General features: G+C 35.6%; 1 long non-coding RNA gene across 1 annotated transcript; it reads left to right on the forward strand.

Moving 5' to 3' along the window:
* Positions 1 to 7,886: 7,886 nt before the first annotated feature.
* On the forward strand, positions 7,887 to 14,053 carry LOC123548474 (uncharacterized). The gene is made up of 5 exons (XR_008371962.1): positions 7,887 to 8,139; positions 10,987 to 11,107; positions 11,654 to 11,767; positions 12,367 to 12,443; positions 13,312 to 14,053. It is a non-coding gene; the product is annotated as an uncharacterized LOC123548474 (long non-coding RNA).
* Positions 14,054 to 15,098: the final 1,045 nt, after the last annotated feature.

The following is a 15,098-nucleotide window of genomic DNA, read 5'->3' on the forward strand; positions in this document are numbered from 1 at the left end:
CAACAAGGTTACCGCTATTAGAAATTACGTTAAAACTTAAATTTTACTATCATTATTCAGATTTGGTTTTGATTTATAATAGCGATTTAAAGACACTTCTGCGAGAAGGTTTATCAAAACCCGATTTTTATAGGGATGTGATTTACAAACTTTGTAAGATTTTGGGTCATGGAAAATTTCCAGTTGTGTTTAGTAACTTTATTAAACGTTTTATTAAGAAGTTACGACTCAACTGTTTAGAGACACACCGCTTGTTTAGTGTTCAGCCCTTTTACAGTTGGACGCTACGCTTTCCTCTTTGATTGTGCCTGATGTAGGAGGTGGAGGACTCTATGATAAGTAGTTCCTAAATCCGACCGGGACTGAGCTGTTTTGATTTCTGTCTTCGGACTTTCTTAAGGTTGGCTCCCTTGTTTCTCTGTCTTCTGCAAAGACATTGAGTATATGCGTTTTAAGTTTTCAAAGATTGCTTTTTATATAAATAGACAAGAGCAGTTTTGTATTTTACAAAGCATGCTATCTGTTGCCATTACGTAAGGGTGGCATTGGGGTGGGGGAGAAAATCAGGCGAGAATACTCTAAAACACTTTCTTTCTTCTTCCCATTTATAGTGAAATACATGTGTATGTACATTAAAGTTTGTTTTCGTTAACGGTTTTCTTACACGAAATACTGTTATCCTCTGCTAACGAGAATTCAAAACTCGATTGAAACTCGATTGAATCATTTTGTCACGGGAGGTGCTTGCTGTAATATATATCAGCGACATAATCTCCTACCAAATAAATGAGGGAAGACAGCACTGGTGGATAACACTACATCTGGCATGTTTGCGTTCGTGACAAGGCTGTACATGCTGATATCATCGATATCTTTTATCTATTTTGTTATTAAAATTTCTTCTGCTGCATTATCGTTATCTAAACATTTCGTATTCTCCTACAAAAAAGGAGAATTATGATACGTCACTGATAAAGCACGTAGCTAATGTAAGAACTTTATTTTTAAATTGATTAAGCGTTGCATTATTCGAAAGTTATCACTAATCACAAAACGGAACCTAAAGGAGCATCTTCAAGAATAGTAACCAGTTTTTCAAAATACAACTTCGGGTGTCGTATAATGATAGTGTAAGGTCTTCTGCAAATTAATCGTAATGAATGTTGCATAAAACAAGAATATACGTTTGACTCATTAACAATCACAAAGGTATCTAAATGATGCGTTAAAATCTGCAGTTTTAACAAATGGGGGATGTGTTTTTGACTAATTTCACTATAGTTTTACAGTCAATAAGTCTTACGGTAATTAAATTACTCTGTTACTTAATCATTTTCCACTTTCGTTTCCCATGCAAACTTGATAATATTACTTCTATAGATGTAAATCATATTGACATATTATACGTACTGACCTAGTTATCAACTCTACGGCGATAATTGTCACTAAACAAACAGACAAGAGGACCATGATGGTCCTGAATCGCTCATCTGTCCCCACATGACCCAGGTTTGAACTGAGTATGACGTCGTTTTTTCTATTATATGACATAGTGACCTAGTTTTTGAGCTCATGTTTTGAATGTGACCCAGACAAAGATAAAAATTCTGACCAATTTTCATGAAGATCCATTGAAAAATATGGCCTCTAAAGAGGTCACAAGGTTTTTTCTATTATTTTACCTAACGACCCAGTTTTTTAAGGCACGTAACCCAGTTTTGAACTTGACCAAGATATCATCAAGGTAAACATTCTCACCAATTTTCATGAAGATCTCCTGCAAAATATGGCCTCTAGAGAGGTCACAGTGTTTTTCTATTTTTAGACCTACTGACCTAGTTTTTGACCGCACATAATCTGGTTTCGAACTTGATCTAGATATTATCAAGGTAAACATTCTGACCAATTTTCATGAAGATCCATTGAAAAATATGGCTTCTAGAGAGGTCAAAAGGTTTTTTTTCTTTTTTTAGACCTACTGACCTAGTTTTAAAACGCGGTTGACACAGTTTCAAATTTGACCTAGATATTGTCAAGATAAACAATTAGATCAACTTTTATACAGATCCCATAAAAAATATGGCCTCTAGAGAGGTCAAAATGTTTTTCTATTATTTGACCTAATTACCTAGATTTTGATGACACGTGACCCAGTTTCAAACTTGAACTAGACATCATCAAGATAAACATTCTGACCAATTTTCATGAAGATCCATTGAAAAGTATGGCCTCTAGAGAGGTCACAAGGTTTCTCTATTTTTAGACCTACTGACCTAGTTTTGGACCGCATGTAATCCAGTTTCAAATTTGACCTAGATATCATCTAGATAAACATTCTGACCAGCTTTCATAAAGATCCCATAAAAATGTGACCTCTAGAGTGGTCACAAGCAAAAGTTTACGCACGCACGGACGACGGACACCGCGCGATTACAAAAACTCAGCTTATCACTTTGTGACAGGTGAGCTAAAATGATAGAATATCATGTCGAGTTCATCTAAACAAATGCAATAACGCCAACGTAAAATCAAAATGATTTAGTCGCTGATAGAAACAGTTTGAAAACATCACACCACTCATTTAAGAAATCCGAAAATTTTACTGCCAGTGATTACGTAGCAAATCGTTTGCTCTAGTAATGGGATGATATGTAAAAGCATGGCTTCAGTGTATTGGAATATTAAGGAGATAAGACGTCCATGTTGAAATACGAGAACACAGAAAGGTATATCACTATTAATGCTATTGAAGCTTGTCAATATATAAATAATGTTAGGTTCTAAGGGCACTAACTGTCGTAGAGAATACAATGTATAGTGTCAGGTACAAACGATAGGTGCTTACATTGGAAAACTACTACAATGAATCTGAAAATAGAAAAAAAATCAAGTTTCAAAATTTTATATAACTATAATCCTTAATTCCAACAACTGCTCTTGTTCACAAAACCTCATCTACGTAAAGTGTAGTAGATCTAAACCGGGTTTAATTCAAAAACATGTATATATAATGTTGTTTTACGATGTTTTATGTAAACTTCAATATAGAGTTACAAGATATTGCTCGACAGCACCAAGTTTGTCTACTATACTTATTGTAATAGACATTTGCGAATTAAGACGAAGTGGAGTGTGAACACCTAGGACGATTGATTTTCAAAGGGGATCCTCTCAACATAATTTGATTGTATAATGCGCGGTAGGAAAAAAGCCTATAACGGCAATAAGGTTTGAGTTATTATATCATTACTATGCAGCAGGTGATATAGATTTGGATTTGCCAGTTCTTCCGGTTTTCTGTTCATCAGAGAAAAGTTGTGTTACACATATATCGCCAAAAGTATTGAACGATCTTAACGGTCATGAAATTGTATAGGAATATTTTAACATTAGGAGTTGCACACCCGACTTTTTAGCTCATCTGAGTGCTCAAGTTGCACTGTATCCGTTGTCCATCGTCATCCGCCCTACACAATTTCACTGTTACCACTGTAGAGGTTAAACTTTTAGCCCAGTCGCAATGAAACTTAGTCAGAATAGTTTGAGTTAACAAATTCTCGACAGAGTTTGAAATCGGGTCATCTTGGCTTAAACGCTAGGCAACTAGGTTAGATCAAAGAAACACTTTGTAAATATTCTTGATTCCATTTTTTATTCTCCCCGAAGTGGGGGAGCATATAGTCGCCATCTTGTCCGTCCGTCACACCTCTTGTCCGGAGGATAACTAAAAATATTAACGGTACCAAGTTGTTACTTAATACAATGGTAGAGTTCATTTATAGGAAATGGAGCGACAAGGAACCATAACTCTAGGTGGTCCCATTTTTGAATTGTCTCCCATCTTTTGAAAACCTCGTCTGGGACATTTACTTGATACTTAATAAACTGATAGAAGTCAGTGAGAAGGAGTTTAGTGAAAAGGTACCATAACTTTGAAAACCTTGTCCGGGACATAGCTTGAGTACTATGAAAGTTTATACAATGATAGAACTCATTGAGAGGACGTGCCGTGAACCATAACTGTAGTTGGTCCCATTTTTGAATAATCTCCTTTTTAAAAAAAAATACCTTCACTGGGACATAACTCGAATACTATGCAGTTTCAAATGATGTGACAAATAGGCATTGACTTGCCATTCCCTGACGATTGTTTCTTGCTAGGTGATAAAATATATCTTGACAGACACCCAATAATGACACCTTTCTTTTCTGCGCAGATTCGCAGAAAAGAGGGACGAGACAAAAGAAAATGTACAAAACTAAACAGATATATATCTCATTACAGAATAACTGTAGAACATTCAATCGCAGAGTTGAAGTGTTACAAGAGCGTAAGCTCTGTATGGAGGCATTCACGACAACGGCTACTGACGTAATAAAATATATCATAATAGACACACAATAATGACACCTTTCTTTTCTGCGCAGATATCAGGTACCGATATGTCAAAATACACCTAACATTGTACGTAACATCCATGTTGTACCACAAAAAAAAAGTGGTCTCGGTTTTTCCTTTTAATAAAAAAGTTACAAAATAAGCTATTTATAGTAATATAAAAGGGAAATAATTCAATAAAAATTATTGTAAGTGAACAAAAAAGGGATCTCCCAAATAAAAACAAGAGCACCGCAATGCAAAGCAATATACACACGAAACAAAATCATAAGTGTGACCTTGACCTTGAAGCGAGTCATCTAAAACATGCGCTGTGTACGTCGTCTCGATGTGGTGAACATTTATGACAAGTTTCTTTAAAATCCTTCAAGCATTTCAGGAGTTACAGAGCGGACACAAAACAAAGTCATATGACATTTGACCCCAAAGTGTGACCTTGACCTTGAAGCGAGCCATCCGAAACATGCCCTCTGCACGTCGTCTTGACTTGGTGAACATTTGTGTCAAGTTTGTTCGAAATCCTTTAAGGGGTTCGAGAGTTACAGAGCGGACACGAAATTGCTAACGGACAAACAGACAACGGGGATATAACAAATTACGTCCCTTCGGGCGTATATTAACAACAAAGTGATGAAGACGCAAGATATTAAGTTTTCTAACAGTTTTGACAATGTTTTACCTGGTGACCTACATTTTGATCTCAGCTGACCCAGTTTAGATTATTTTTATACCCCCACCAAGCATGTTTTTGGGGGCTGGGTGTGGGGTGGGGGGTTCTATATAGGAGTCAGTTTTGTCGCGTCGTGTCCCGTCCCGTCGCGTCCCGAAATCTATATCTCAGTTATTACTGAATGGATTTGATTCAAACTTAAAACAGATGTTCCACCTTATTACCCACATCATGTGACACAAGGTGCATAACTCTGACACCAATTTTTCATGAATTATGCCCAATTTTACTTAGAATTTAAGGTTAATTTTGATGCATTGTTACTATATCTCAGTTATTACGAAACGCTTTTGTTTCAAACTTGAAGTAGTTGTTCCACATCATCACCCACATCATATGACACAAGGTGCATAACTCTTGCAACAATATTTCCTGAATTATGCCCCCTTTTTGCTTAGAGTTATACTTCTATAGTGTTTTGATACATTTTATCTGTACCGCTCTTATTATTTGATATTTTTTAACACAGACTCAAGCTATTGTGCAATATTTATCCACTATTGGAGACATAAAACACTCCAATGACAGTTCTTGACAGATTTAAATGTTTTTGGTACACAGGTGTAACATCATAAAATAGAGGTAAAGTTCGACTTTGGCTACAAACCACCAATTTTATATGTATTCATGGCCCCTTTCCAACTTAAAATTTGTTAAAATCATGGTTGCCGGACAATAACTCACGAAAGACTTGACAGATTTAGATAAATTTTGGTACACAGGTCAAACATCATAAAATACTGGCCAAGTTCGATTTAAATTGCACCTTCTTGTGGCCATGTCTTTCTTATGGTTGCCATTCTTCTGTGACAAAACCGTATTGTTTTGGTATTCGTCACTCCTGTGACAGTTCTAGTTTTTCACGTCAGACGACGACGACGACGGATACAGGGCGATCAGACTAGCTCATCTTTTCAACTTTGTCTCAGATGTGCATATTGTAATATTGAAGAACATTTCAGGAAAGTGTTGTGACGCTATATCAAATACTTTTTTTTTTGATATGTGTAACAAACCTTTTCTCTGACGAACAGACGCCTGACGGACGGACAGACAAATCCAAATCTTATCCTGTGCGGTGGCATAATAAGCCAGACCTTATCATCATTATAGGAATGTTTTCCTACCGCACATAAATGAATTAAATCATATTGAGACGGTCCCCTTGAAAAATCGATCGTCTTAAGTGTCCATAGTCCACGTAAACTTAATTCGCAAATGTCTGATAGGCAGTAGTGTTTTCCAGGTTGTTGTGAATAAATATATTTAAGCCCGTACACTGCTTGATTGTTGAACGTTTTGTAGGCAAGTCAGGTGTTAATTGTTGTATATTTTTGTAGACCCGCCGCCGCTTGAGTATTGTATAGTTTTATAGGCCTGTCCGCTGCTTAATTGTCGGATAACTTCTTAGGCCTTTTCACTGCTTCGTTGTTTAATATATGTATAGGCCCGTCCGCTGCTTGATTGCTGGATATTTATGTTTACTTGTGTAGGCCCGCCGTTGCTAAAAACTTAATTGAATATAACTTTTAATGTTAGCATTGTAAGCCTGATTTTGTGTCATGATGTGGTATCTTTATATTACATTATAAAATGGACGACAGAACAACGTAAACATGTTCCGAAAATGAATATATTAAGTCAATAAAAATCACTCTGTTACTTTTGTACAAACTGCTTTGGAAGACCTAAAAGTATGATGAAACAACACACTAAGCCATAGCATAATCTCATACTTGTCAATACTACAATTGATCAAAGAGCTATAAAAATAAATAGATCGGCAACTTGAAAGGCATATAGAGCAAATCTCGCCAACATCCCGTGATAACTGAATAAGATCTCGTTTACCGGAAGTGGCGCTTTCTCCACGCACCATTTTGTATGCGAAAGCAATTATTCATCGGTAAATTAATTATCACAGTATCACCACTCTTCTTTTGATGGCAAGAAACGTGTACTTTGTGTCTTAAGACTATTTCATATCTAACTAATGTTGTTTTAGAAGCTAACTTGTATTCTAAATGTAGTTTTAAAGGTACAAAATGTAACTTCATGCTCGCCTATGTTTGTTTTTACTAAGATAACGCCGACTCACGCTCTGACACGAGATCACGCGAGATTACAGCCAGTTGCCATTCTGTGTATTTTATAGTTCTTTGAATTGATGTAGGAAATTGCATATGCCTTTCCAATTAAGACAATGCCTTTAGTGTAGGTGGAGACACACAAACCTTTCTGACATTTATATCATGGCCTTTGGAATAATGAAATCGACTTTGATGTAATGGAGCTTCCTTATTCCTCCAAAGTTTTAATGAATTATATTTTCGTTGAACTTTATGCTTATCACATTTCCACATATTAATCTTGATAGGAAATATTTCTCATCACCAATTATTTTAAATTCCCACGAGAGTTAGTTCGTGTTTCAAAGGAAGCCAATGGCTTTGAATGTCTATGTGTTAACAATTTTGTTAAGAAATTACTAAAGGACCATGTATGATAAGGCACAGTTTTAGCCCCCAAATTTTGAAGAAAATGAAATTAAAACTACATCTCAACGATATGAATTATTTGAAAGATAAAGGATTAATCTTGCATTTTATAAAGAAAAAATGCAACAGTTTTGCCTAAAAAGTCATGATACATGGTCTAGTTTCATGCCATCAACACAGATTTTGTACATTTTAGACATTTTCGTGCACTTTATCACCAAAATACGATACGAGCGCAGGGGAGAACAATTTTAATTTTTGGATATGTTTTGAGGATTGCAAAAACACGAAGAATGGTACATGAGAGAAAATTGTTCTAAAGTGCGCTCGTAGTAAATTTTGAACAAATACGGTATTTTCGTCGGAAAATTCTACTCTAAAAATAGCCATGTAAAGGGACGAAACTCTTGATCTCCTTGAAGAGCTTGGCGTAAAGGTAAATAAAAACATGTTGTGACGTAATGCGGAAGTGATATCGGTTGCTTGAAAAATGGATTTTTGTCAAATTACAGGTAAATTAGACCTTTTGATAGTATTTGCATAGCATTTTAAGAAGTTCTCATTATCATTAACATATAACCATCGATTTATTTCAATGCTGTTAGCGTGTCATACAAAAATTACGTTATTATTACTTGATCAGTCGGCGAAAATCTTGACTTTGGTCAAACTCGTAAAAGATTTTTAGATTCTGTAAAATATTATACTAAATACGCGTTAAATGAACCAGATCTAAATATCACGGTACTAACTTGGTTACACAATAGAGGAACTTGTGTAAGGCAGCTATTTAATCAGAATTGGCTATTCCAGAACATTCCCCATTGCGTTGTGGAAGAGGGTGTGTGTGGGGGGGGGGGGGGGGGGGGGGGGGGGGTGGTAATTTACAGGGAGGTTTCTAGAGGGAAAGAGGGGGTGCATTTTGTCTGTGTAATGTGGAAGCAGTTCTAAAGAAGAGGGAGGGAGCATTTTACAAATAAATTAGAATTGGGGGTCTTTGGAAATTGGAATTACCCAGTAGGGGTATTGTCGGGGAAGTGGGTGGGGGGTATTTTGAGTTAACCGGGTTGTAGAAGGGTAGGAAAATATGTTTTCGAGAGGACGGGTTCTTTTTCTAAAGAACTACTTCCGGGGTGGGGTGGGGGTATCTGAATTTCTGAAATGGTCCGTTTATTCAAGGTTTATCTTCGAGTCCCAGCCAAGATTGGTTGCACATTCTTCTCAGACCTTGTTTTAATGTTGGAAGTGTCTAGCCGTCCAGTAACTGGATACCTAGCCTGCATTCTAGTTGTCTGGTCAGCTATAAAATACTCGGGGGATTTTCTAGTCGTCCGGTAATAGATTTCCTAATGAATAAGTAATAATACCTGTCATTTACAAAAGATATCAATACTTATCTTCAAAAAAAATAATGTGTGCATACATACTAAAGATTTAGTTTTAATTGTCTCGAATAAATCAATGCATAATGCCGAAATCAATGATGGCAGTGTCGTCACTCATTATTAAAATCTGTTCATCTGGTGGCGGGAAAAATAATGCTTTGTGGGATCGGAATTTTTAAATTTTAACAACTTTTTCACTGGATTTTCAAATATAGGACAGTTTTAAAATACTTACAGGTTTCATATTTTAGTATATCAAAACTTTTAGAAAAACAGCAGTTAAGCATTCATAATTAGAAATCTAACCCATTTTATTTCGAAATAAAAGTCAAAATTAATGAACTGCTTTCCATTCATCAATTTATTTTATAAATTTGTGTTTTAAGAATTAAAGTTTAGGCCGTTAGAATAACATCACTTTTTACAAAATAACATGGACGTTTGGCGATCAATGATGTGTAACCAGGCTATTAGATCAGCCAAATTCTTTCATAAAATTTTATGAAAGAATTTGGCTGATTTATCATTTACAAAATTAGAATATCAACGGATTTGTATACAAACACGCTCTCATTCGTTAATATCGACTTCTAGTCGATGAAAATACTTTGGTTTGTTTAAGAAATAATATATCTCATCCAGTGATTTGTTGTTGAATAAATCATTGTTTGGAGTAAAGTTGCGAAGGAATTATATCACGAGGGTACAGCCCGAGTGATATAATAATACGCGTCTTAACGACAAACAATGATTTATTCAAGAGCAAATCACTAAATGAGATATATATTATTTCGATTCTAACACGTTACCAAGGATTTTTACGTACATCCTTGATGACATTCATTAAGTATTTGCCCATTTTCAATCGGTTTCTTTTCCAGCGCGCTGCTAGCCGTTTGATGCCATGACGTAATAATTGTGACGTCAGAACAGTGATTTGTTGTATAATAATTCACTGTTTTCTGTTTTCTGCCTTCTGTGTTTAATAGGAAAATAAATCGGATCGTGCTCGAATTTCACACAATATTTTGTTTACACAGAAAATAACAGTTGAAACTATATATATAAAATCATTACTTATTCAGACTAGAAAATACCCTGAGGTCAGGATTTGCTAGTCGTCCGGTACCCAGCTAGCAGGCTAGAAGTCCAATTACCAGACGGCTAGACACTTACTTTAATGTTTGTAACAGTATACATTTTATAGCACACAAACGTGACTGTGTCGTAATCGCTTGTACAGTTTTTCGACAGAACATTATTAAGTAAACCATGTCATGTTAGAATATGGAAATGTCTAGATGTCTTGTAACCAATGCCTAGCCAGAGTTCTAGCCGTGAGGTAACCAGATGTATCTAGCACATCCTTAAGTGTTTTCTTTTCATCATCTGGTTACGTCATGTGATTGATATTTTATGTTAGGAAAACAGCTTCTTATGAAATTGTAATTGTCATTGTTTAAAAGGGTTCCAGTTATGTTTTTGTTGTTGTTTTACTAATTTTGTCCAATATAAGATTGAATGATACATTTTGTAATGTAACGATTAAGAGTTAATCGTGTTCGAAGATTTGATTCACAGAAAATAATTAGAATTTTGATAAGATCCGCTTTAAGCATGCTTATGACGTGAGCACAAAAGTACAAATTTGTTTTTTTTTATATATAAAATGCCATTAGATATGATCCGTGGCAAAATACGAGCCATGCCATGAGAAAACCAACATAGTGGCTTTGCGACCAGCTTATGTGCAGTCTGGTCAGGATCCATGCTGTTCGCTAACGGTTTCTCTAATTGCAATAGGCTTTGAAAGCGGACAGTATGGATCCTGACCAGACTGCACAGATGCGCAGGCTGGTCTGGATCCATGCTGGTTACAAATGCACTATGTTGGTTTTCTCGTGGCGTGGCTCATATTATTATTTCTTACACTTTCACAATACTTTAATAGATAAGTATAAATTTCTTTTTCAGTGAACAAGTTATTGTGAGATAGTCTGATTACTTTGGAGCCGCCAGATTGTGTATGAAATCCTGAACAAAGTATTTCAACAACTTTTTCATGAACCACAGAAACTTTACCTTTTTAAATTGTGTGAGTGTATACATTTGCTAGAAATATTTTTATGAATTTGTTGTTTGGATAATCCATAAAACCAGTTTCAGAATACTATACAGGTTAAAGATCACGACTTAAAATCTTTCATTGTTTCATGACATATAATCTATAAACATTTAAGACATTTTATATGTATCTTTAGGTAACGTCTCTTCTTCCTGGTACACATGCTTTTCAAGAAAGTTCCACTGTCATTAATTTACAACAATAAATAAAAAATGTAGAAAGAAAACAGGGAGTTGAATAGTTCCTATTTGAAATGCTGGTCAGTAGTGGTCTGCTACCTTAAAATTTAATGCCTACTCTCAGTTTGGCAAACTTATGAAAACTTGTCGAAGACATGAAAACCATCACATTTCTTGTAGAATACATTCCAGCAGTCGGGGACGTAGCTTCCCACAAATCGGTGTGTAGGTACATATTTCCTAGGGAGAGTTCAGTGTAATATCTTCTCGGAAGTTACAGAAAGAATGCATAGTATTATGTTTTCAAACTTATTCATGATATAATATTTCTTTTCAGAGGACCAGACATTGTGAGAAAGTTTGATTGCATTCACTGCCAGAGCTGAAGCTAGAAAAGAAACTAAACAACTTCTTCTCATGATCTGCTTAATTGATCTTCACATTGAATTGTGTGAGTTATGAATTTTGTTTCAAAGGGTATCATAAATTCTCTTTCTGATTAATCCGCAAGAACCGGTTGAAAACTTAAATATTGAACATTCCTTTAACATTATAGGTCATTTGATCATATAGCTCTTTTTTCATTTACAAGTTAATGAAGCTTACATTAAAAATGATTGTGTCACATGGCGGAGATATACTGTTTCTGCCTTTGCCGTCTGTCTTTCCGTCCGTCTATCCTGATTAAGCTTGGCCGGCTTTCTTAGGTCAAACGGCTGGCTGGATTTCGAAGAAACTTCACAGGAGTGAGTCAGTGATCAAAACCAAGCCTAGTTTTGCATATGGCGAACACGTTCCGCCTCGCTGCATAAAACGGCTGACAGAGCTTAAGGTATACATGGGGGGAGACATATGTTTTTGTGACAAAAGCACCTTGTAGTTATTCTAACAGATTTCAGCCGAAGGGAGCAAATTTATTTAATAACCTGTTACATAAAAAAGGTGAAAAATTGAAAAGTTACTTAAATACCTTGAAATTTAAACGCAGTTTCCTGAGCTGTATATTCATTTCTCAGAAAAAAAACATGCATATTAACTTTTTGTTTTCAGCAACCTGTATGCTACATTGTATAATGACGTTGAGCAAATAAAGATACTGCAGTTAGCGTTACAACCTTCATTAAACAGTAAGATTTTTATGACAATATTTTAAATTACTTTACATATATTTTTGTCAAGCACAAATGGCTGTGCTGTGTATGTGTGTCCGTCCGTCTGTCTAGATTTGAATCTCTCGGCCATAACTTTGACATGCATGAAGTAATCATGTTTATATTTGGCATGAATGTTAATCTCAATAAGACAGAGCGCATTTGCAAACCCAAGGTTCCTATCTCAAAGGTCAAGGTCACAGAGGTCAAAGGGTGGGCCCGACATGTTTCCTGTGGGCCTCTAGTTAAGGGGGGTTATTGCACTTCAAATCTAAGTTATCCATGCAGAGTTCTGGTTTCCATTGCAGCCAAAAAGGAAAAAAATACTTTAAAAATTTTCATCACAGAAACTACCAGTCTGATTTTGAATTCTTTATCTCTACAGCTTTGATATTCGGCATGTGATATAAGGGTTTGACTGTCTACCATAATTCTCCAGATTATTGCCTTAAGGCCAAAAAGGCCATACCCATGTTAAGGCATGAACAGAATATAATGAAAGCTGGAACATGTTTTGACAGGTCAAATAAATTGTACAATATAGGCTAACATAGAAGAAGCCCAAATCTGTACTGGTACCATTACACAAACACACTTGAAGCTTTGAACACAGGTGAGCACTTTAGGGTCAATGACACTCTTGTTTTCTGAATATTATTTTTGCTACTACTGAATGATATATATATACACTTCAATGGTACCAGTGTAAGGTGGTGCAGAGTAAAAAAAATATACTTACAACTTTTTCTTGTATATTTCTTTCTTCTGCAATTAACTGTTTTAATTAAACAACTATTTAAATGATAATGTGCACTTCAGTTTATGTTTTCACTCTTTATTTCAGGAATGAATTGGTGTTACAGAAATGGATAACATATGGAGACAAACACTTTCAGGCTACAGAAACTACACTATGAGACTATGAGAATGGCTTATTTTCATGATGGAACTCATACCACAAAGAAAGAACTTGCTTTATCTTGTTTCTTATAACTAGTCCTCAAAGACATACCCAAGTAAACTACAACAGGAATGAAAGCAAACAAAGTTGATTCAGGATTTAGAATTGAATGTTTTTGTGTCAACAGTGTGTGAAAACTGCGGAAAATAGGATTTTAATTTCAAGGATTTGATTTAGTATGTCAAGGAGTGATTTGTTTATAATTCATCACACAAATTATTGACAATGCTCTAAAATATAAATATGATGTGTAAATACAGACTTTCATACCTAACTAAAATAATGTTGAACTCAACAGAATAAACAAACTACCATCTGTTGTATAATATATTAGTTGATTTATCAAACTTTGTCAGTTTTGTTACATTACTTATCATTGATAGAATCTATTATCGTATAACTCTTTACAGTGTGTCAAGTACTCATCATTATAAGCTATTTTGAAATAATTACAGGACTGATATTTTACTGGTATTAGTTAAATGTGTTGTTATTAGACCCCTTACATTTGAAAGTGAGTTTTCTTTATACATACAGGATTCTGCTATTCCGTCTGTCGGCTAGTCCAGTCTGTCAGATCTTTGTCCAGAAATTACATTTGAAATAAAATATAGCATCATTTTCAGTTATTCTTGCAAAGAAAACTTTTAACAAGGTGATGGTTCAACTACTCTTTTTCCAAAAACATGATGACATTTGAAGGTCCAAAGAGTGCAATTCATTGAGGACTGTACATAATTCTTTTCTTTCTGGATTGATACTCTATTATCAGTATTATTCAGCCAACTTGTTGCATGCAAGATTTGATGCAGTGATTCAAAGGTCAATGTTACACGGAAACATTTAAGTTTGTTAGCTCAGATATACGAAGTATGGAGAGCTGTCCTACTTGGCCTCGGCGTCTTTCTGCGTCACCTTGGTTAAAGTTTTGATGAACTTTCTCTTTATCTCAGTAATTACTCGAAGACTTTGTTTCAAACTTAAAATAGTTATTCGTCATCTTTACCCACATCATATGACACAAGGATCATAACTCCATCACCAATATTTCATGAATTATCTCCCCTTTTACTTAGAATTTCAGTTTGAAGTTGCACTTTCATTCTGTCTCACTTATTAATCCCCCGCCACAAGTGGTGGGGGTGGGTCTTATAGGAATGGTCTCCGTCTGTCCTTCCTTAACACTTTTGTGTCCGCTCTATATCTCCTAAACCCCTTGAAGGATTTTCATGAGACTTGAGTCAAATGATCACCTCATCTAGACGATGTGCAGAACTCACGAGTCTGCCTTGTAAACTCAAGGTCAAAGGTTTGGGCCTTCCATTTTGTGTCCGTTCTATATCTCCTAAAACCCTTGAAGGAATTCTATAAAACTTGGGTCAAATGATCACCTCATCAAGACGATGTGCCGAACTCACGAGTCTGCCTTGTCAGCTCAAGGTCAAGGTCACAATTCAAGGTCAAAGGTTTGAGCCTTCCATTTTGTGTCCGCTCTATATCTCCTAAAGCCCTTGAAGGAATTCTATAAAACTTGGGTCAAATGATCACCTCATCAAGACAATGTGCAGAACTTATGAGTCAGCCATGCCGACTCAAGGTCAAGGTCACAACTGAGGGTCAAAGGTTTGAGCCTGTCCACTCTGTATCTCCTAAACCCCTTGAAGGATTTT

The sequence above is a fragment of the Mercenaria mercenaria genome, chromosome 8 (genome assembly GCF_021730395.1).
Source record: "Mercenaria mercenaria strain notata chromosome 8, MADL_Memer_1, whole genome shotgun sequence".
Classification (NCBI taxonomy): Eukaryota; Metazoa; Mollusca; class Bivalvia; order Venerida; family Veneridae; genus Mercenaria; species Mercenaria mercenaria.